Source organism: Podarcis bocagei, assembly GCF_964188305.1.
Source record: "Podarcis bocagei genome assembly, chromosome: 7".
NCBI lineage: Eukaryota > Metazoa > Chordata > Lepidosauria > Squamata > Lacertidae > Podarcis > Podarcis bocagei.
This window is the reverse complement of record NC_138132.1, coordinates 63669202-63691519: the sequence shown is the minus strand read 5'-3', so window position 1 is coordinate 63691519 and position 22318 is coordinate 63669202.

The following is a 22318-nucleotide window of genomic DNA, read 5'->3' as shown; positions in this document are numbered from 1 at the left end:
CTCAAATTGGATGAAATGCATGAGAGGGAGGGAGGGAGATTGAAATCCCTATGTGATACCCTGATCCTAAAAATGCATATAGATAAAGTGGGATAATATAGATATGGTGCTGGAGGAGACTTTTGAGAGTCCCATGGACTGCAAGAAGATCAAACATATCCATTCTTAAGGAAATCAGCCCTGAATGCTCACTGGAAGGACAGATCCTGAAGCTGAGGCTCCAATACATTGGCCACCTCATGAGAAGAGAAGACTCCCTGGAAAAGACCCTGATGTTGGGAAAGATTGAGGGCACAAGGAGAAGGGGACAACAGAGGACGAGATGGTTGGACAGTGTTCTTGAAACCACTAATGTGAGTTTGACCAAACTGCAGGAAGCAGTGGAAGACAGGAGTGCCTGGTGTGCTCTGGTCCATGGGGTCATGAAGAGTCGGACATGACTAAACAACAACAACAAAGTGGGATGCTAATTTCCTGGCCCTGTCTGCCTAAAACAGTGGCCTCATTTTCCCTAATAGGTGAGGCAGTCGTGTTTCTTGAAGGCTTGCGGGCAAAATCTCATGGTCATTTGTCTGGGAATCATCCCACTGCTGCTGTTCAGATTGGGTCTCTAGCTTCCCACCACACAACAACCTCAAAAGGTAGATCATCCCTTAAAAATGGTTAACTGAAAACCCACCAGATCTCTAGTTCAAACGCAGAAGACATCTGTCCATTGAGCTTAACTTTGTTCTCGTCTCCCAAGTGGTCTTTATTCCAAACAATTTTCCACACTCATTAAGCAGTATTAAAGTATTACAGCTCATGCTTCTCCTGTAGGAAAAGAGTCTGTTTTCCTTATTCGTATCAGCACTTTTCTTCCACTTTAAAAAGGTTGTTGAGCAGTTTGTGCCCTGGGAGTTGGCAGCTTTTGTTTGAATATTCTTAACAACTAAAAGTTCTGTTTATTCAATATTCCAGATGCAAATACTTAGAAGGGAAGTTAGTTTTTATCCCCATGAGGATTTGCACTTGGAGCCTTCGACATCCATCCTTTGAGAGGGAAGAGATGACCTATAATGAAGTGGTTCATGGTACAATTAAAATGATGTAGTAAAACAGTAACATGATATGCTGAATTGGAACAACTGAAGCTGATTAAGGAGGACATCAAAATTAAATGCTTGATGGAACTGACATAACAAATACAAGATGGCCACTCTGCAATGGAGCCAGGATGCGCTGTCAATGCGATGATGTTCTCCAGGCAAATTCATTGATAGATGCAACATTTTAATAGCCTTTCTATAATTTCTTGCAGCTCTCTGCTTTTAATTCTTTCTCCCCCCTCCCTCTTCCTAGTTAATATACTTGTGTATAATTTAAAGAGAACACTGTTCTGTTTCATCATAAAAAGATTTGTCTGTTACTTTTGCTGTGTAAATCAAATGGACAGGGCAACACACTTCGACTTGTTTTGTAAGGCGTTTGTTGACAACAACAGCGGAAGAGATCACAGGGACCGCCAACAAGTGTGGACATCAATTATTTTTTAATTGTATAGGAGTACAGTACACTAATTAAAACTAGTATATCTTGCAATGCCAAAGGCAAAATTAATTATTAATTTTTATTAATATTCAGAAGTAGCACAAGGAATACATTAAAAAAGATTTTGTGGTTGGGGGTGAGATCTTGTTTAGCTTAAGGTTTTTGTAAAAGCAGGGAAAGGGGGGACGTTGGCTAAATTTGAATAGTTAAACATGTTGCTGCAAAGATTAGTTATACCCAGAAAATGGGTTGTTGTTTTTTAAGGTTCTTCTGTTTGGAAAGCAATCATTATTTGGAAATCCCAAGACTTGGAAACAACTATTTGACTTGAGAAGTCTAAATTGCCATACCATCTTTCTATTGTTTCTGAGGGTTCAGGGGTGAAATGTTCTAAAAGGTTCTCCTGAACAACCCCATTCATTTCAACAAAGATTGTACATGGGGTGTGTTTCTGCGATCATTAAACAACATGCAGGGTGGGGAGTCTCCAAAATGATACAGTTCCTCATCTGCCGATTTGATTGAGTGAGTTTCCCAATTCATCTGGAATTCAGATTGTTTAGTTTTTGGAAGTCAACATCAGCAGTTGAGATTGTAATGTACACCTCTTCTGTTGGAGACCTTAAAGCAAAAGAATATCTGGAGGTGCCGATCCCCAAAGTGCAAACTTTATATCCATTAGTTCAGGGATGCCGAACCTGTGACCCTCCAGACATTGCTGGACTACAAGTCCCATCACCCCTGATCATCGCCGTGCTCAATGGAGCTGATGGGAGTTGGAGACCAACATAATCTGGAAGACCACCCTTGCAGTCACGCTTGCAACGCTCAAGGTTATTGCCACCATATTTCAGAAGGCAACTGATGCTGAAAATAAACACAGCAAATCCATGTCACAGTTGAGATTTGAAACAGCGGTTTCCTGGTTCACAGATCAGCCACTGTTCTTCACTGATAGCTTTCCCCTGATATATCATTTCGTCCCAGATACAATTTTCCCGGCTCACCTGTCCATTTATTTCAGTTTACCTTTCACCAGTACCACTGCCGTTCCAAGACTGAACTCAAAGCAAGGCTATGAAAGATGGTCTAAGAGTCATCCTGAAATATCTGTCACATGGAAGATGGAGCAAGTTTGTTTTCTGCTGCTCCAGGGGGTGGAACCTGAACCAATGAATTCAAATGACGAGAAAGGAGATTCTGACTAAAATTAGGAAGATATTCCTGATGGAAGGTGGTGGACTCTGCTTCACTGGAAGTGTTTAAAGTTACCGTAGGTTCGATGACCATCCGTCAGGGATTTTTGAGCTGTGATTCCTGCTTTGCAGAAGGTTGGGCTAGATGGCCCTTTGGGTCCCATCGGACTCAAAAAAAATATGATTCTATAATCCGAGCACCTGGTGGCCGTTGAACAATGAAGCAGGATGAGAATATTTTTCCCCATGGCTGGCAGGGCCCAGGGTAGCAAATTGGCACATACACACAGCCCCCACTTGGTTGAGGCATCCACAAGAGTGCCTGGGCTGCTGCCATGGTTTGTTGCAGCAACTAGAAAGGGGGAAGGAGGAAGGGGGGTGTATGTGTGGTAGGAAGAGCACATTTATTTCCTTCTCATATACTTCTTGTAGCCCAACTGATAGGCTATTGTTGAAATAATATAATGATGGTGTAGCTGAAAATTTGGTCTGATCTACAAAGTATTTGGTCTGATCTACAAAGTATTTAACATTAACCTAGGGATGAGGAAGAACCTAGATTTGGTCCACAAGGGTGAACTGACCTACTTTTCGCTTACCGAAAAATTATGCAAACCAAAACACCTTTGGAATCCACATTTTTGTTGTGCAGTTCTCCAGCCAAGATGCATATATTAGTGAAAAGAGCATATAAAAATATACATTTGACTCAGGGACATTGTTTTGCAAAAGACTGAGCACCTTAGTCAAAACTGCATGCAAACATTTGTATTATTAAGAGAAATTTGCACTAAGACACTGATGAACTTCCATGGTGACATTTATTTATTTATTTTTTAATGCAAACAGATATGGAAATATGGAGAGCTGAACTCAAGACTACAAAACTGAGAAAGAGGGAGAATCTGAAATTGAAAGATTCTCTGACTCCAATGGAAATTTGGCGGGGGGAGGGCTGTCTTCACTCATTGTTCCGTTCCAATAAAAGCCACTGATAGTTTGCTCATCTGAAAGCTGCTTCAGTTATAAGTAACTGAAAACGATTCTCCCAGGTAACTCTCTGTGTGATGAAAACTCATTGAAATTTCCTTCCTTGGATAGAGAAACAGCTTGAATTTGATGGGTATTCTTGCTGCATCCGAAGGTGTGAAGACAAGGCCTGAACTGTGCATATGCTGTACAAGACAGTTTTTGCGATTGCTTCTGGTGACTCTCTGGCACTGTTGCTATGCTGTGGATCACCTTTGCACCCTTACGATGGTTTGAGAAAACAGAAAGCTTTAGTTCCATTGATGGAGTGCCTAGCTTGCAAATGGGGGCAACATGCTGTAAGCGCAAGAGAAACACACTGACTTCATGGTGCTCTTGGTTACATGAATTTACTGAAATCCGTCATTGTCAGAGCTGCCAATCTTGTAGGCTGTGCTCTTTTGCAGTCATATTTTGAGTGGCAGCTGAATTCTACACCCAAAAGTAGCATATGGGATCCTTCAGATTCGGCCTCATAAATGCAGTCGGCATGGCTGTTGGTCACTTGGCTGAACCACAGGATTCAGGATTTCACCTCGTCACCTCCCTGCTTGCAGGAAGCTAAGAGATCGGGAGTGGGGGAGGGCGTTCTCTGCAACAGATTAAATTCCTATGTGCAGGGAGACTTTGTGTAGTTGTTATTTTCATGCGGTGAAACTTGGTCTTGGCGTTCCCCCATTCTGAAGATGTGCAGTCCCGGGAGGGCTATTCCATATGGGTGGGGGTGGGCTGGAATCCTATGGAGGCACCACAGCCTCCTATAGAGCAGCAATGGTTTTGGAGAAGACTTATGTATGGCTTCCTGGAGAGCACCAGACCCAATCTAGTAATAAAGGGTAGGTATGTTTTGCCCCTTCCTCAGAGGTCTGGAGTTTCCTTATATTAGACTCATGCCTTGCATTGCAAATAAAAAAAAAAACAGAAGGAAAAGATAAAAAAAATCACCTCTGGGATCACAGTTCTTCAGAGGCAAGAGAGTACTAGCCTAGCCTCTTCCCTCTGAAAGTCACCGATGCAACTGTTCTGAGATCCTTGGGCAGGTTTCCTCAAACTTGGCCCTCCAGATGTTTTTGGCCTACAACTCCCATGATCCCTAACTAGCAGGACCAGTGGTCAGGGATGATGGGAGTTGTAGTCTCAAAACATCTGGAGGGCAGAGTTTGAGGAAGCCTGTCCTTGGGGGATGCCTTTCTCTCAGTCCCAGCACCGACACAGACATCTTGGTGGGGATGTGGGAAAAGGCCTTCTCAGTAGTAACACCCACCCTGTGAAACACCTTCCCATCAGATGTCAAGAAAACATATATAGGAATGTTTTTAATGTTTGAAGTTTTACTGTGGTTTAAAAATTGTTGGAAGCCGCCCAGAGTGGCTTGGGCAACCCAATAAGATGGGGAGCATAGAAATAGTAACTACTACTACTTCTTCTTCTTCTTCTTCTTCTTCTTCTTCTTCTTCTTCTTCTTCTTCCTCTTCCTCTTCCTCTTCCTCTTCCTCTTCCTCTTCCTCTTCCTCTTCTTCTTCTTGACTGGCTCCCTCCTTGCTGTCCTTCCACAGCCAGGTGAAGATTGTTTTGTTCCAACAGGCCTTTGGGAACTGACTGTTATGGGAAGGGTATTAATAGTGTGGGCAGATCTTGTTTGGCGAGGTATTCTGTAAGTTGGGTTCTAATATGGGGTGGGGGAGGGGGCCAGCTTTCCCCAAGTAGCTATCCACTGTGCTCCTTAGGGTTGAGAGATCTGGAGTAATCCCTGGGATGATGAACGGAGCACATGTGGAAGAGCCAGGGCATTTTTTTCAGAGGGAACTCAGTTCCGGCACCTCTCGGGTAGGTGCCGTTTCCATTCTATGAGAAAAAGGGAGGTGTTCTGGGTGAGTTCCAGCTCCTCTTTTTCAGATAGCACTGGGAAGAGCATATGAAATAAGGCAGTCTTTAAGGGACACAAGACCTTACAAAGATTACCCATGGTTCCTATGCTTTTCTACTGATAAGGTTACTGCATCTCCTGAGGTTCATATCCTATGAGAGGCAGCTAAATAGGGAACTAAGGAGTGGTGTAGCATCTAGTAGCACATTGGCCTTCAGGTAATGGTGACCAGCTGTCACTTGTGGTATGGAGTGATGATGGACATGGAAGGAAATGCCACAGAGCAATAGTTCTCAAACCAATGCTTTGGCCAAGAAGATTGGCCAACCAATTTCATCAGGCTAAGTCCCAGGAATCAGAGGATAAGCCACATCAGAATCTCTCCAAATTCTTCTCCAGCTTTGAAGTGCTACCTAGAGATAATTTGATGCTGAGAAAGAAAAACACAGCTTTCTAGGAGACCTTGGATGCAACATTTCAAACTTGCCCCCTCCCTCAATGAAAACCAAAGGGAAGGGTTCTCTAATATGATTGCGAACAGAATGTGTGCAGTTGGGAGCTCTCTTCACATGAAGGACAAGGGGACAAAATCATTTGCCTCAAGTTTTGATGCATACCTCCCTAAATTGCACTTCACAAACACAGATCCTTTTGATGTTTGCACTTCTCCAAGTTTTGCTGTGCATACTCCAACCCAGAAATGCATTCAGAAAAGATAGAGGATATATTTGGGGACATTGAGGAATTTTCCTGCAATCTGCATGTATTAGGCAAATGTGTGTACAAAAGGTTATATATTTGGAGAAGTGTGAATTAAAATATGTCTGGATTTTCAACCAGATGTTGAAAAAAATAAGTACAGGTTTGCAATGAAGCAAACTGAACTTAAGACTGGGAGAATGAGAAACTGAAAGAAAATGAAATTGATAGACCCACCCATCTCCACTGCTAATGGAGGTATCTATGTTAGGGTAAGGACTTCCCACCACCCCACTTCCCACCACCCCACTTGCCATGACTCCACTCTAATCCATTACAGTGGTACCCCGGGTTACAACTCGGGTTACGCTTCAGGTTAAATACGCTTCAGGTTACAGACTCTGCTAACCCAGAAATAGTACCTCGGGTTAAGAACTTTGCTTCAGGATGAGAACAGAAATTGTGCTCCGGCGGTGTGGCAGCAGCAGGAGGCCCCATTAGCTAAAGTGGTGCTTCAGGTTAAGAACAGTTTCAGGTTAAGAACGGACCTCCGGAACGAATTAAGTACTTAACCTGAGGTACCACTGTACATGGATCCCTAGTAGCCCTCTAATGTCTGAAAAGAACTTCTCGCTGTCATCCTTAGCAATCTGTTCCCTCAACAATATTCATTGTCAGTAATTGTCAGTGATAACAAAATAGTTTTAAGTATCTGATTAAAAAAACAACAACTCCAAAGTAAATCAGCATCTTGTGAAAAGTGTGGAACCATTCTTTTCCAACAAATACATTTAAACAGACACTCTGTGTCACCAGGAGAGGCTGAGTAGCTTTTCAGGAACAAAATTGTGGCCATGGTGTTTGCAAATGCATGTACCATTAATGATGACATTTTATTTATTTTTTTGAACGGGGAGGGGGGCAGAAACACCCCACAACCTGTGCTTATTTTTCCATGAATGCTTCCGTAAGCAGATTGTACAGAAGATTGTTTTCTGAATCACTGTGAGAACTGAAGCTTTTGTTTTATTGTGCTAAGAATAAATAGTTAAGAACAAAGAATAATATGTTCAATCTTGGATTGTTTTCCTGCTTGTTTACAAAGACATTAACTGACCTGAAAGCATTGCTTAACAGACCTTTTGTTAAAAAAAAACTATTGTGTTTTTTAAAAGTTTTACTCTTGCGCAGAAGCTCAGGAATCTGTGCATGGCAAATCAGAAGGTGCCAAGTATTCTTTACATTTCACCCTGAATTACATCAAGAGATCAATTGGCCTGAATACGTAGCATTAAGATGAAAAGAATAACATAATAATACTTGTACTGTGCCAAACACAACAGTGTTGACAACCTCACAGCTTGGAATTAATTGAGGCACAAAAAAATGGTTACGTTTGCTTTTTAAATTTCAGATGCAAACCAAAATAGAAATCCCCTTCATTTTATTTTATTTTAAAGACTTCATCCTAATATATTGGGCTTTTAAAAATCTTTATTTTGCCAAGTAGGTATAGTCAAAATGTGGGCCAATTTTTGTAGCCACTTTTTGGTCCTCATCCTGTGATTTCTTGGCTCCAAAGATTTGGAAGACACACTGCCACCATTTGGTCTGTTGGAAGTGGATAAAGAAAAGTTCTTCTCCCTCTTGCCTCATAACACTAAAATTTGTGGACAGCCGATGAAGGTGAATGTTGGAAGATTCAAGGCAGAGAAAAGAGGACTTCTTAACAAAGCACTTATGCAGCTCACTCCCACAGGAGGCACTGATGGCCACTAACTTGGATGGCTTCAAAAGGGGATTAGACAAATTCATGGAGGAGACAGCTCCTAGCCTAACCATGATGGCTGTGCTCTGCGTCCACAGGTGGAGGCAGTGATGCACCTGAAAATGAATTTTTGGAAACCACAGGAGGGGAGAATGCTCTTGTGTTTGAATCTTGCTTATGGGTTTCTCACAGGCATCTGGTTGGCCACTGTGGGGAACAGGAGGCTGGGCTAGACAGACCATTGGCCTGACCCAACTGGACTATTATTATGTTCTTACGTTCTTAATGACAGGCAAAATGAGTGGAGCGGCTAGGAAATTTCTAGTCATTGTTTAAGTAGACAATAGCTTGCATGGCCAGTGTGGATAATAGAAGAACATGAGAGAGGAAGGTAGACGGGGCATTAACGGAGGCATCATTTAGACTAGGGAGTTAAATGGAATCCTCTAGACCTGTAGCTTAATCCTGGAGGGAATGTGAAACTGTTTGGAGGCTGAGCCCCTACCTGCCTGTGGACTGTCTCGCCAAAGTGGTGCATGCTCTAGTTATCTCCCGCTTGGACTACTGCAATGCACTCTACGTGGGGCTACCTTTGAAGGTGACCTGGAAACTACAACTAATCCAGAATGTGGCAGCTAGACTGGTGACTGAGAGCAGCTGCCGAAACCACATAACACCGGTCCTGAAAGACGTACATTGGCTCCCAGTACATTTCCAGGCACAATTCAAAGTGTTAGTGCTGACCTTTGAAGCCCTAAATGGCCTCGGCCCAGTATACATGAAGGAGCGTCTCCACCCCCATTGTTCTGCCCGGACACTGAGATCCAGTGCTGAGGGCCTTCTGGTGGTTCCCTCACTGCAAGAAGCGAAGATACAGGGAACTAGGCAGAGGGCCTTCTTAGTAGTGGTGCCCGCCCTGTAGAATGCCCTCCCACCAGATGTCAAAGAGAAGAACAACTACCAGACTTTTAGAAGACATCTGAAGGCAGCTCTGTCTAGGGAAGCTTTTAATGTTTAATAGACTATTGTATTTTAATATTCTGTTGGAAGCCGCCCAGAGTGTTTGGGGAAACGAAACCAGATGGGCGGGGTATAAATAATAAATTATTATTATTATTATTTGGAGGACTGCTGGATTTACTCATCCATGGATAATGGTAGGATAAGGCCCTGATGGGTAGCCTACAAGCAGGACCTGAACACAAGAGCACTGTCTTCTCCACTTGTGATTCAGAGGCCTAGTGATTCCAACAGTGGAGGTAGGACTGGCCCTCTGATGTTGCTTGACACCTTCTCTGTAGTAATTTGCAAACTAATTATATAAGCTGTGTTCATATACTTGAAACAGGTGGGAAAAGAAAATAGTATCCCCTCTGTGTTTTTGAGGTGCAATATGGCAGAGATGCTCATTTCACTGAATGCAGGAGTGGCTAGTTGGCAACTCTTTGAGCATCATTGGACTTCGACACCCATTAGCCTCAGCCAGCATGACCTGAGGTTCGGGGATGATGGGAGTTGTAGTCCAACAACATCTGGATGACCCCAGATTCCTGCCCCCTCCGCCCTTTTTCCAAGGGGTGGTTGCTCTGCTAGAGCAAGGAAAGTGCATGTCTTTTTAAACGTTCAAAAATAGCTCTGCTGCCTTTCCAAATCAAGGCGCATTGTTTTTGCAAACTAATTCTTATTGTCACCAAGTTTATTCTTTCCTCCTCCGGCTGCTCTGCATCCCTTGTATCAATTTTAGACTAAAATCCGGCAAAAAAAGAAAAAAAGGTAATGACACTTAACTGCGCTATTTCAAAAGGTTTTTAAGTGGAAAAAGGTATTTAGTATTTTTAATAAGCATCTTCAATACTATTGAGTTGGTTTCTTTGTTCATATCACAAGATTAATTATGCTGTCAAGCACTTTCAAGGCCTGCTTAACAAAGATTCAGTGATATAATGGTTTCCCTTTGCTTGCCTTTTTTTTCTGCATAGCAATCACAATCAAAATTAGACAATTTAAAACCCTTTCACAAGCCGGAAGTTCTGAAGAGCCTTTTAATCAACAAAAGTAATTTTGCAAACAACTAGATACAGCGTTTTTCATATTAACTAACTTGTGTTTAAAAGGAGGGGGAAAAAGCCTTGCATGTGCTGCATCCATGAATCTCTGAAAGCTGGTAATGGATGATGGTTCAGACCTGGGAGAGTGCAAACTAGGGAGTTGTGGAATCCCCCAAATTCATTTCTTCCTGTATTTTCACCATGCCACAAAAAAGTGAAACTGCATATCTGAAGATGCTTATCATTAAAAGTAGGTGTGCTATTTTTGCAAAAGGAAACAAAATTTCTGAATATCTGTTTTGTTTTGTTTTGTTTGTTTTCATTTATAACCAAGCCTTTTCTCCAAGGAGTGCAAGATGGTGTACAAGGTTCTTCCCCTCATTTAATCCTCACGGCTGAGAGGGCCCATGGTCACCCAATGAGCTTTATGGCCAAGTGGAGGGCCGGAGATTTGAACCCTGGTCTCCCAGTTCCTAGTCCAACACTCCTAACCACTACACCACACTGGCTCTCTCACACAATAGCTATTTATATGTTAGTCTGCATCCTTCTGCAGGCTCAACATTCCTGATATTGTAGATGGGGTTAGGAACAAAGGAAACTGCCTAATCCTGACCCAGATCTTTGGATCCATCATGCTTAGGATTGCCTACACTGACTGGCAGCAGCTCTCGAGGGTTTCAGAAAGAAAGTCTCTCCCAGCCCTACCTGGAAATACTCTTGGGGATTGAATCCATGACCTTCTGCAAGCCAAGAAGATGCTGAACCACTGGCCTGTGGTTTTGCTTATCATTTTGTTTCAGTTTGGTAGATGGACATTTTCTTATGGGTCACCAGGCTGAGCTAATTTACATCCTTCCCAAACCCCTATTTTTGTGGAGTTTGCTCAATTGTGCATCATCTCGGTTGTGCAGGACCATTTTTCCAGCATCAGAAGTAACTGTTCAGAAATCCGTCCCTTCTGTGTTTGGGACACTAATCTAAACTTTCTGCTGTGCAAAAAGAAAACCAAAGGCGTTTGCTGCATCTCTGGTGAAAATGTTAGTGAGACAGGGCTGAGCCACGAGCCAAGGCTGTAATCCTAACCCCACTGAATTGGTCAGGCCTGCTTCTGAGTAGACATGGTTAGGACTGCGCTGCAAATGTGCTTTTTGCACAACTAAAACGTCCAACACTCTCTGAAGCCTATCATAAGCATTCAAATGCCAGTTTGGGGCCCTTAATATTCTATTCTGGTTTTGTCACAGTTAAAACACTTAGGCTACTAATCCTAGGGTCCCTGAGGGGATAGCTCGAGGGGTCATGAAAAGGCCCATAGCTCAGTGGAAAGGAAAGGCTCAGTGACAGAACATCTGCTTTGCACGCAGAAGGCACCAGATTCAATCCTACCAATCAGGTAGGGCTACACAAGGTCCCTGTCTGAAACTCTGGCGATCTACTGCCCATCAGTGTTGAGCGAGAGATGGACCAGTGATTTGATAACATACAAGGCACCTTCCAAAGTTTCGAAGATGTCATATATCAGTTTCTGTTTCCGACAGAACATTCCGGCATCCTGGGTTCCTGACCTACTTCATATTATCATCAAATCAACCAAATACAGATTATAGCCAAAAACAAAACAAAAAATTAGATTTCAGCATCCAAGCAAAGATAATTAAAACAGCATAATAAAACACATGCTGTACCATACCTTCCAACATTTCTCTGATGAAAATAAGAGTGTCCTATTCCACAACAACACTATTATTATTATTATTATTATTATTATTATTATTATTATTATTATTACTACTACTACTACTACTACTACTACTACTACTACTACAACCCTGCCACCATCTGACTGGGTTAGGGTTAAGGATTTCCAAAAGTCTAATCTCTTTTTTTTTAAAGATTTTTATTGGTTTTACAAAAAAATTTTAAAACAATACAAACATATTAAAAGACATACAAACATGTATAGTTTCGTACCCTTTTTTTCATAAACCTTGTTTCTCGGACTCCCCCATACCTCCCCTTTCTGTATCCCAATGTCCAAAGTTTTTCAGCAACTTCTAAATAGTTCTGTCAAGCCTCTGTCCTCTTAATCTTTCCTTCATTCTAATCTTATATCGCTGTAACCCTTTCTTTCTCAAAACCTCGACATTCTAACATTCATGCAGTTTATAGTAGTCCTTAAGGTAAATTTTAAACTTCTTCCATTCTTCTTCCGCCGTCTCCTTCCCCTGATCACGGATTCTGCCAGTCATCTCAGCCAATGTCATGTAGTCCATCACTTTCATCTGCCATTCTTCCAAGGTGGGTAGATCTTGTGTCTTCCAATACTTTGTGATAAGTATTCTTGCTGCTGTCGTGGCTTACATAAAGAAAATTCTGTCTTTCTTTGACACCAATTGGCCGACTATGCCCAAGAGAAAGGCCTCTGGTTTCTTAGGAAAAGTACACTTAAGTACCTTTTTCATTTCATTATATATCATTTCCCAGAAAGCCTTAATCTTCGGGCACGTCCACCAAAGGTGATAGAAAGTACCTTCAGTTTCTTTACACTTCCAACACTTATTATCAGGCAAATGATAAATTTTTGCTAGCTTGACTGGGGTCATGTACCACCTGTAGATCATTTTCATAATGTTTTCCTTTAAGGCATTACATGCCGTGAATTTCCAAAAGTCTAATCTCAACATCTAAAGTCATGCAGAACAAGGAACTATGGAGACAGACTCAAGTGCAACAGCAACGATCATGCCCATCATGGTCACAAGGAACTGACGGTGGGTGGGAGTGTTCCAAACATCCCAAGAGAAGTCCAACTATTTGCATCCCGTTCTGCTTTCATTGCAATTAATGATGCTTCTGTTCCACTGCAGCTCAGCTTCTGCTAAAACCCACATTGTTTGTCTTGCTATATGCTATGGCAAAAACTAACACAATCCAGGATGTAACTCGTGATGTAATTAACTTCAATGCATTGCAAGGGAAAAGTAAAAAAATACAGAAAACAACGTCATAATTCATGCAATGTTCACAGACTAAAGAAACTGACGGTGGCAAATACCACTTAACAAACTACAGCTCCCAAGATTCTTTTGGGAAAACAGTGACTGTTTAAAGTCGTAGGATGCAGATTTCGGTTTATAGTGCAGATGGGTTTGAATCTCAGGACTTTCAGCAGGCTCTAGCAGCTGGCAAGAGAAACAATGTAGGCTTTCGTATAAGCAGAATTGTTACACGCCTCACTCTCTTCTATGGCCGAAGCTAACATAAATAATTATGAAATCATTGTATTACAAGGGGGGTGTAAAAAAAAAATAATCACAGAAAATAACACAATAATTTATGGAATGTTTACGGACAAAAAAACCAACCTACCAATGATGGCACATACGACTTGCATTCAGTTGTGATTTCCATTTCTTTTTAAAGTTGTTGTTGTTGTTGTTGTTGTTGTTGTTGTTGTTATTTCCTCATGTTCCAGATTTTCAAAGAGCAGTGACAACAGAAATGAAACCACCTTCCACTATTCTCCCCAGGAGATGAAAATAGAGGATACCTTGAGACTGGGAACCCCTAGATCAACATAAATTCAGTCACTTATCCAAATGAATAAACAAATTATAGTTTGAAATTACACTAGCCACTTCTTTCCTGTAGCGTGAGTGGGTTTCTAGCCTGTCCTCTTTTGCTGTACACATAATACAAGCATATCTGTCTGTTGCAAATGTGTCCTTTCATTTCAAACCCCTGGCAAGCTTTAATTTATTAGTCTTTTTCTTTTCTTTCTGCCATACTTTCCTATACCAGGTGACAATTGATGCTGCTTCCAGAAAGGAGGTGAACATGTAAATTGTGAAAACTTCCTCTCCAGTTTCCAACGGAATATTCCGGAATCCCTGATTCCAACGAAATGGGGGGCCTACCTCGAAGGAATGTTGTGAGTATACGGCAATTGGGAGCAATGAACTCTGCAACCGAAATCCATAGATAGGAAGTGAAATAAAAATTTAAAAAGGAAACATGTGCCAGCCTATGGCTTCGCATTTAATATTTTCTTTTTTTTTTCATTATTAAAACAAACAAACCCCAAACTCTAGAATTCCAATATTGTTGCATGGTGCATGGCACGAGTGCAGATGTGTGTTTTCCTTCCTTCCTCCTCATCCCACTCCTCCTGGACCTGGGATCTCTGGAGAGGGGTGACCACGCGATAGTGAGGAGCCACAGGATGCATGGAGTAGCAACTCCTGTCAGGCAAAATAACAGGGTCAGAAGGCACGGTTAATGAAGTTATAGCAGCTGGCGCAAAGAGCCAATCAGAAAAGGCAACACTCTGTAAATGAGGATATAATTAGCAGGAGGAGTGGTGGGAAATTAACACGCTTTAACTGCATTCCTGGAGAGCCAGAAGTGAAGGGAATGTCTAGGTAGTGAGGAAGATTCTGGAAGATTAGAGCAAACATTGTGCAACAAAGGATACCTAATTAGCAAAAAAAGAAGAAAAAAAAAGAAAGGGGGGGAGCGAGTATGCCTTAATTAGAAGGAAATATCTGATTGAAAGACACCAAGTTGCCTGTTTTAATAGGGGGATGCAGTAATGAGCAGCGCTGCAGAGTCTCTGTGCCTTTCGAAGAACCAGGACAGCATCCGTAGAGCAATATTCCTCAAGCAAGTTTCCCTCTGGTGTGTAATAAATACACGGCGGTGGCATTGCAGAGGCCTTGGAAACCCCAAAGTTGCAACAGGACGTTGAGCGAAAGCTAAGCCATCAAAGCAGGAGCCCTCGAATTTACTCCACGTTAACTCCTTTTGAGGAAATGGTGACCGCGAGAGATCTGAGAAACTTGAATCCCAGGAACTGCAGAGCAGGGGAGAGGCTGCAGGCTCGAGATCATGACTTAGGACCATTTGCCTAGAAGCGTAATCTGATGCCCAGTTAATCATACATCATGTGGTGTTATTCCAGAAATAAGGCTGTTCAGGATCGCGACCTAGATGTAGCTCTAACCGTAGTGGGAGCCAGGCTCCTGTTCTGAATATTTTATATCCCTCCCCTGCATGCATCAGATTCTTTACTCCAGATGTAAAATAAAAAAAGTTGCCAATGAATTTGGAGGATTTTGGTTGAGGCCTAAAGTGAAGAAAATATGGCGATTTAAAACAGAAATAAATAAAAGGGAGGGAGGGGACTATTTTCAACATTTCAGAACCCCACAAAAGCGACCCCGAGAATAAATTGTCTGGCATAATTTATGTGTGCTATTTACTGGTCAAGTGATTAAAACTGCAATGTTCTCCTATTTTATGACAATAAAGAAATCAGGACTCCAACTTACTGCAAATGCCTCACTTTTATGGACATCTAAATGATATTATATTTCCTTCTTTCTCCTCCCAAAACGGTGCTGGAATATTGATTGCCATTAATCTCTCTCTTTCTCTCTTTCTCTCTTTTGACTTCTTATATTTAATTGTCATAATTAGCAATCCACCTCATCTTCCCAGTCTTAAACAGCTCCTGTCAATTTTCAAGGATATTTATAGATTAATTTTAATATGTAATTTAATTTATTACTGCATACCTTTTAGGTTGTCTGTAACATTAAAATACTTATGGTACAGAATATTTTAATTAAAACTATTCATCAAAAGGGGTCCAGGTAGCCTGTGTCGGCTTGTTTTCAGTAGGGGGTGCTGGGAATGAAGGCAAGCAAAATAATGGGTCAATTAAAAAACAACAACACCACACACACACTTACACACACTCACTCTCTCCCTCTCTCCAAAAGATAGTTCTTCCTACAACAACCTGAATTTTAGATTTAAATAAAACATAAAAGCATTTTCCATTTGGACAACTGGAATCATGAATTTAGCTGTTTACTTACAGGCTTCATTGCTTGTAGTATCGGAAAAGAAACAGCAGAAAAGAGCAGTATGGTTGTGCGAATAATTTCACCCAGGAAACTGCACTGATTTTTAGGTGTCTCTCTTTTTTTAACAGAAACACTAATTGTACAAGAGGCAAACATGAGGAAATAATTTTTTTTAACTATTAATGAATGTGTGTGTGTGTTTAAGCGACTTTTCATACCAATATTGAGACCAAAATGCCTCTTATCTTATTTCCAAAGCAAGCCCTACGAGTCAGACTGCAGCTTCCGACTGTGTATTCAGATATGCCAACCTAGTTCTTACACTAGAAATATCAATGGAGTTCAGTACTTCTGTATGTAATTGCAGCTTCTCTTGGATTCTTTCTTTCAACTGAGGACTGAGGTCATGTGAAAAGTTCTGCTTAGCTCAAAGGCTCAGGTAGGTAAATGCATTTTTTAAAAAACAGCGTGAGCCATATCCTGTCTCCTTTCCCAGCCCCAACACACACAGCCCTCCCCCCGCAAAAAAAGAGTATCAGCTGACAACTTAATTCTTCAGCTTGTATGCAAATATTCTGACAATAATTTGCCACTGCTTCTGAATATAAGTTCAGGAATGCTTCATTATACCATTATTATTTTCTCCCTCTCCCTTCTTTTTCTTCTTCCTTTAATTCTCTATTTCTGTCACAAAACAGATGGCTTAACCTTAATTCATGCAGAAATGGTAGAAAGTGTTTGCTGGGGTTCTATTCAATTAGCATGAAGATTATTGCAACACGGTACAATATTACAATAATTATTTATGTTAATCTGCAGATTAGAGGGGACGATAGCACTAGGCATACAATAAATTTCTTTTCTTTTCTTTTTGCACTGAGTAACCTATTGAATTGCTCATGCATTCACAGAAAGGTCAAGTCCACCTAAATATTCTGTCTAGTTAAGAAAGTAGATGTGGCGAATGGGAAGGAAAAAGGCAGTTCCTAGCCAATGCCACTTGCATTTTGGAAGGTTAGCATGAAATGCATTTGGATAAGCAGGGGTGGGTAGGGAGATGAGGTTTATTATCCCAGCGAACGCCGGGGTCAGAAATTGGCCTGATTTTCTTCCCTGTCTTCTTAATGTCACCTCCCCACCGAATGCTAAATTAATCACTCCGATTTATATGGAGGTGAGCGCAGCAGAGTCTTCATCGAAGGAGGCAAAGCAGGGTTATGTTTTGACAAAAATGCAAGGTAATCCTTTCTCGGCTGCTGTTTCTGACTTCTGGGTTTTGCTAACAGCCTTGTTACAGCTTGCCTTTGCCAAAGATCTGTCTCTCCTGATCTTTAAAAAAAGGGACTTAAGAAAGAAATGTGAACTTTTCCACTACGATCTGGAAATAATAATAAAAAAACTATCACACACAGATAATAACAGTGCTGATATTATTGGCTAACTGAGGGTGCTCTCGGTTGGGTATTGTCAATGGCACAAAGCTTTGGAGCAGGGGAGGTTTCTGCCAAAGCCTTGCACTGTTTATGTGAAACTTGTAAGCAGAGAGCGAAATAGGTTGCATGCTAGTTAATGAAGAGTTTTGTGGGCTTTCCCCCAACCCTTCAGTTCCTTTTCCTCCCCTCTCTCTTAAGGCTTTACTCCTAGAAATAGCACATGCATAGCCAAAGACTTAGAAGACACTGCCAAAGGAATCACCGTTTCAGACAGAGGAGGCTGGCTGCGCTTACCTGTTTCAAGTTTGCCTCTTCTTTTTTAAAAAAACAACAACAGAAGAAAGTTGGCATAACACAGTAACAGAGGTGTGGGGTGGCATTCGACTGAGTAGACCCATTAAAATTGATAGGCCTCTGTTAGTCATGTCTATTAACTTCAATGGGTCTACGATGAGTAGCTCTTGAATATCTTTCCCAGAATACGCTAAGCATGCTACAGAAAGAATTAGAATCTTAAGGAGGCAGACGGGAGTCAACCATGTCAGTGTTCAAGTGGAAATCACCCTTGCAAATGTCTCCCTATTTTGATCCTTCAAACAGAAAATTAGCACAACAGCAGATTGAAGCAGAGCTACAAGCTTTTTTCTTTTTTTTTTAAGGCTACGTTTTATCATCACCATCATCATCAACAATCTTCATTATCAACAGCAGCAACAACCTTCAGCATCATCAGGGGAATTTTCGATATGCAGCAATTAAAAACAAAACAAGGAACCCACATTCTCACACTGAAATATAGCCACCTCTGCCACCTTAAGAGTCCCCTTAAGATGGCCACATGTTATATTTCACCAAGGTCAGTCTTTGAATTGAAAGCGTCCTCAATTTGGGGGGCTGCTTGGTCTAAGAGTAATTTAAAGTTCAAGGGTTGTATCTGACACTCATCATACTGAGAGCACACCTATCAAGATGATGGTGATGATTTTATTTATTTATGTCCCACCTTTTTTCCTAACATGGTCTCAAGATGGCTTATGGATACCTTTACCTTTTACCTACGGATAAAATAGAAACAATTAAAAACATTGGGAGGCGGGGGAGAACAAGCAGTAAAAATGATTAAGCATTAATAGAATTACAACATTTTAAGATCTATTAAAAGTTACAAATAATTGCAATAATGAAATCACAGCACCAGACCTTTCCTTTAAAGCAGTCAGTTCCCAAAAAGCCTGTTGGAATAAGAAAGTCTTCACTTCTCGGTGGGAGGACAATAAGGAGGGAGCCATACTTGACTTCTCCAGGCAGGGAGTTCTGAGAAGGGCCTCTCCCATGTCCCCACGTGGGACAAAGAGAAGGGTCTTCCAGTAACATCTAGGCTTGGCTAACTTCAGCCCATTATTTGGTCTACTGTGAGCAGGAAGTAGTTGGATAAGGAGGGAGAGCAGAGGCTGCCTTGAACTACAGCAGGCTTCCTCAACCTCGGCCCTCCATATGTTTTTAATCTACAACTCACATGATCCCTAGCTAGCAGAACCAGCGGCCAGGGATGATGGGAATTGTAGTTTCAAAACATCTGGAGGGCCGAGTCTGAGGAAGTCTGAACTACAGAAATAGGAATGCCAAGCACTTAGTTTGGTCTTATACAGGCCTGACCTATAGCCAACCACCAGCAGCCCTCAGAAGAAAAAAGTAAAATAAAAGGCAAATATTAGAAGCTCAGCAGTCCATTCACAGAACTAGAGAACAGGTCACTGTCTTCTCCTTGGCTGTGGTGGAAATGATCCCTTTCTGCCTGTCTTAAAAGGAATCTCAATCTTTTCCCAGGATTTCACGGAGGCCAGTCTCACGCCTCAGGCGGTATCAGCATGAAGAATTTTGGTCTTCAGATCAAGAACAAAAAATTATAGCTCCCTTCCAGGCACAGCTATATGATGAAAGCCAACCAGATCCGATTAATTCAAAGGTGAATTCTCAACAGCAATATTCTCACGGCGTCTTCAATATTTCTCTATGATAAAGGTAGGAAAATGCACAAGCTTCCATTCCCAATGCTGAAGAGGTGTGACTGTTCCTCCTTTCCTATTTAACTGGAAACATGAGACACAGAGGGTTTGCAAAGGAGGAAGTTTCACGAGAAAGTTGCAATGTTCAGAACACAGAAAGACAGGAAGTTGCATGACACTTCATCAGACCACAAGTCCACCTAGGTCAGTATTGTTTGCAATGGTGATTCCCAAAGTGGGCAAAGTTTTGCAGGGGTACTGGGATTACCTGGGGGCACTGAAAGGTAAGGGGGCAGCAGGAGGGGGGGACTGGAGGTCTAAATTACTATTACCTGTAGAGCCTGAAAAGCTGGCGTCACTGGATCAAGTTCACCAACTTTGTTGAATTGATTAAGCTGAATATTGTTGACTGGATTTTGAATAAATGTGCGATGAATTTTTCCTACAGTGGAACCTCGGGTGAAGAACTTAATTCATTCTGGAGGTTTGTTCTTAACCTGTAACTGTTCTTAACCTGAAGCACCACTTTAGCTAATGGGGCCTCCTGCTGCTGCTGCCGCCGCGCCACCGGAGCACAATTTCTGTTCTCATCCTGAAGCAAAGTTCTTAACCCGAGGTACTATTTCTGGGTTAGTGGAGTCTGTAAGCGTATGTAACCTGAAGCATATGTAACACGAGGTACCACTGTACGCTGAATTTTATTGTGTTATCTTCCTTTGTGGTACACGCAAACCACTATTCTGAATACTGCTTTTTATAGGGTAGGGTAGGGGGCACTGGGGATGAATTTTTGGAACCAAGGGGGCAGGGGCCTCAAAAAGCCTGGGAACCAGTGGCTCTCCAGGGCATCGAACAGCACCACCTAGAGATGTTGCTGGGATTTGGACCTGGGACTTTCTGCAGGTGCTCTCCCACTGAGCTATGTACTTTCCCCAATGCTCTTTGGTTATGCAAAATAACACCACGCCTTCAGATTTTGAGACAGCTCGGCAATGGATTGTGGATGGTACAAAAGTTGGCTTTCTTCCCCACTGCCATTTTTAACATTGTGCAATAGGAAGTTCAATTAACCGCATCTCGAATGCTGACTGATGGATACTCCAAGCCACTGGGATTTGTGTTATCTTCTTCCTGCCAGCCTGGAATCTGAAACAAACGTTTTTGGTAGTTCTGTAGCTTTGAATTTGGTCCAGGAGTCTGCTTAGCTGGCAACTCCTCAGAGCCTAGGCCTGAGTGTCATGAGTGGTTAAAGCCATATTTTTTATGGTGGTGAATGTGTGGAACAGTTAAATATTGCTACCCCTTCAAGGTACTTGGAATGGGCCTCTGATTCTGAATCATATAATAATAGGAGAATAGAATTGTGGCACTGGAGTGGAACCCAAGGCTCATCTAGTCCAAGCCCCTGAAATGCAGGAAACACAGCTAAAGAATCCCTGACAGATGGCCACCCAACCTCTGTTGAAAAACCTCCATTCCACCATTGAACAGCTCTTGCCATCCGAATGTTCTTCCTAACGTTTAATTGGAATCTCCCTTCTTGTCATTTCAATCCATTGGTTTGGGTCCCAGTGGCGTAGCGTGGGGGTGCAGGGGGGGCCGGCCGCACCGGGCGCAACATCTGGGGGGGGGCGCGCTCGCACTCGCAGCTCTCTGCCCGAGTGCTAAAATCCACGGGTTAGGGGGCGCAAATTACTTGCCTTGCCCCGGGTGCTGACAACCCACGCTACGCCACTGTTGGGTCCTACCTTCCAGAGCAGCAGAAAACAAACCTTCCACATCTTTCATGTGCCAGACCTTCAGATATTTTAAGATGGCTATCATCTGCCTCTCATTTTTCTCTTCTCCGGACTCAACATACCAAACTATTTCAACTATTCCTCAGACGACACCTGATTAAACTTGGTCACCCTCCTCTGCACATATTCCAGCTTGTCAAGATCCAGTAGACTACTAGTTAAGAGAAACCTTCATTTTGAGGGGTGTCTGTTTGTCACATCTATTTATGGTGATTTTCCCTCAAATATCAGAGTCCACATATTAGATTGTATTATTTGGTCTCTGGCCCTTTGAGAAGACTGTTTTCTGAGGCAAAATGCTTCCTGTTTTCCTTTTAGTTTCCTTGGAGGAGCACTCTCTTACAACATTTCAAAGGCCAAACTTTTTTATATAAAAAAAATACTGGGATAAATGTTTAATAAGACCTATTATTACCCTTGAATCATAGCAAGTCATTCATAAACACTATTAAATCCTGATAATTATAGTTGTAGCTGCAGGGTTACTACCTTTACAGCTTTTATACAGACTTTATTTAGAGGTCCAGTGGGGGAAAGCACACAATTGCTGGGAAATGCTACTATTAACATTTTTATTCTGTACAGTATTATGCTAGATTAAACTTCTGTTCCTGAAAACAAAACTAAAAAGGCTTACAGCTTGGCTAACAGCTAGGAAGACTAGTGCATTAAGAAAATTCACTGGTAATACTGTAGTTTAGGCTACTTTCCCCTGCTCTCTCTGGCTCATTATTTGTACAATACAATTATACAAATTGATAGTACAACTGCATGCGGAATACTATGTTCAGATCTGGTCACCTCACCTCAAGAAGGATATTGCAGAGGTTTGGAAATGGGCAACCAATACTAACAAGGGGATGGAGCAACTCCCCCGTGAGGAAAAGTTGCAGAGTTTGGGACTTTTTAGTTTAGGGAAATGGCAAGGACGAGGTGACATGATAGAAGATAGAGCTTGTGAACGTCCAATAAAGCTGAATGGTAGAAGATTCAGGACGGATTAATTGCTTCTTCAAGCAGCGCATAGTTAAACTATGGAACTCGCTCCCACAGGAGGCAGTGATGGCCAC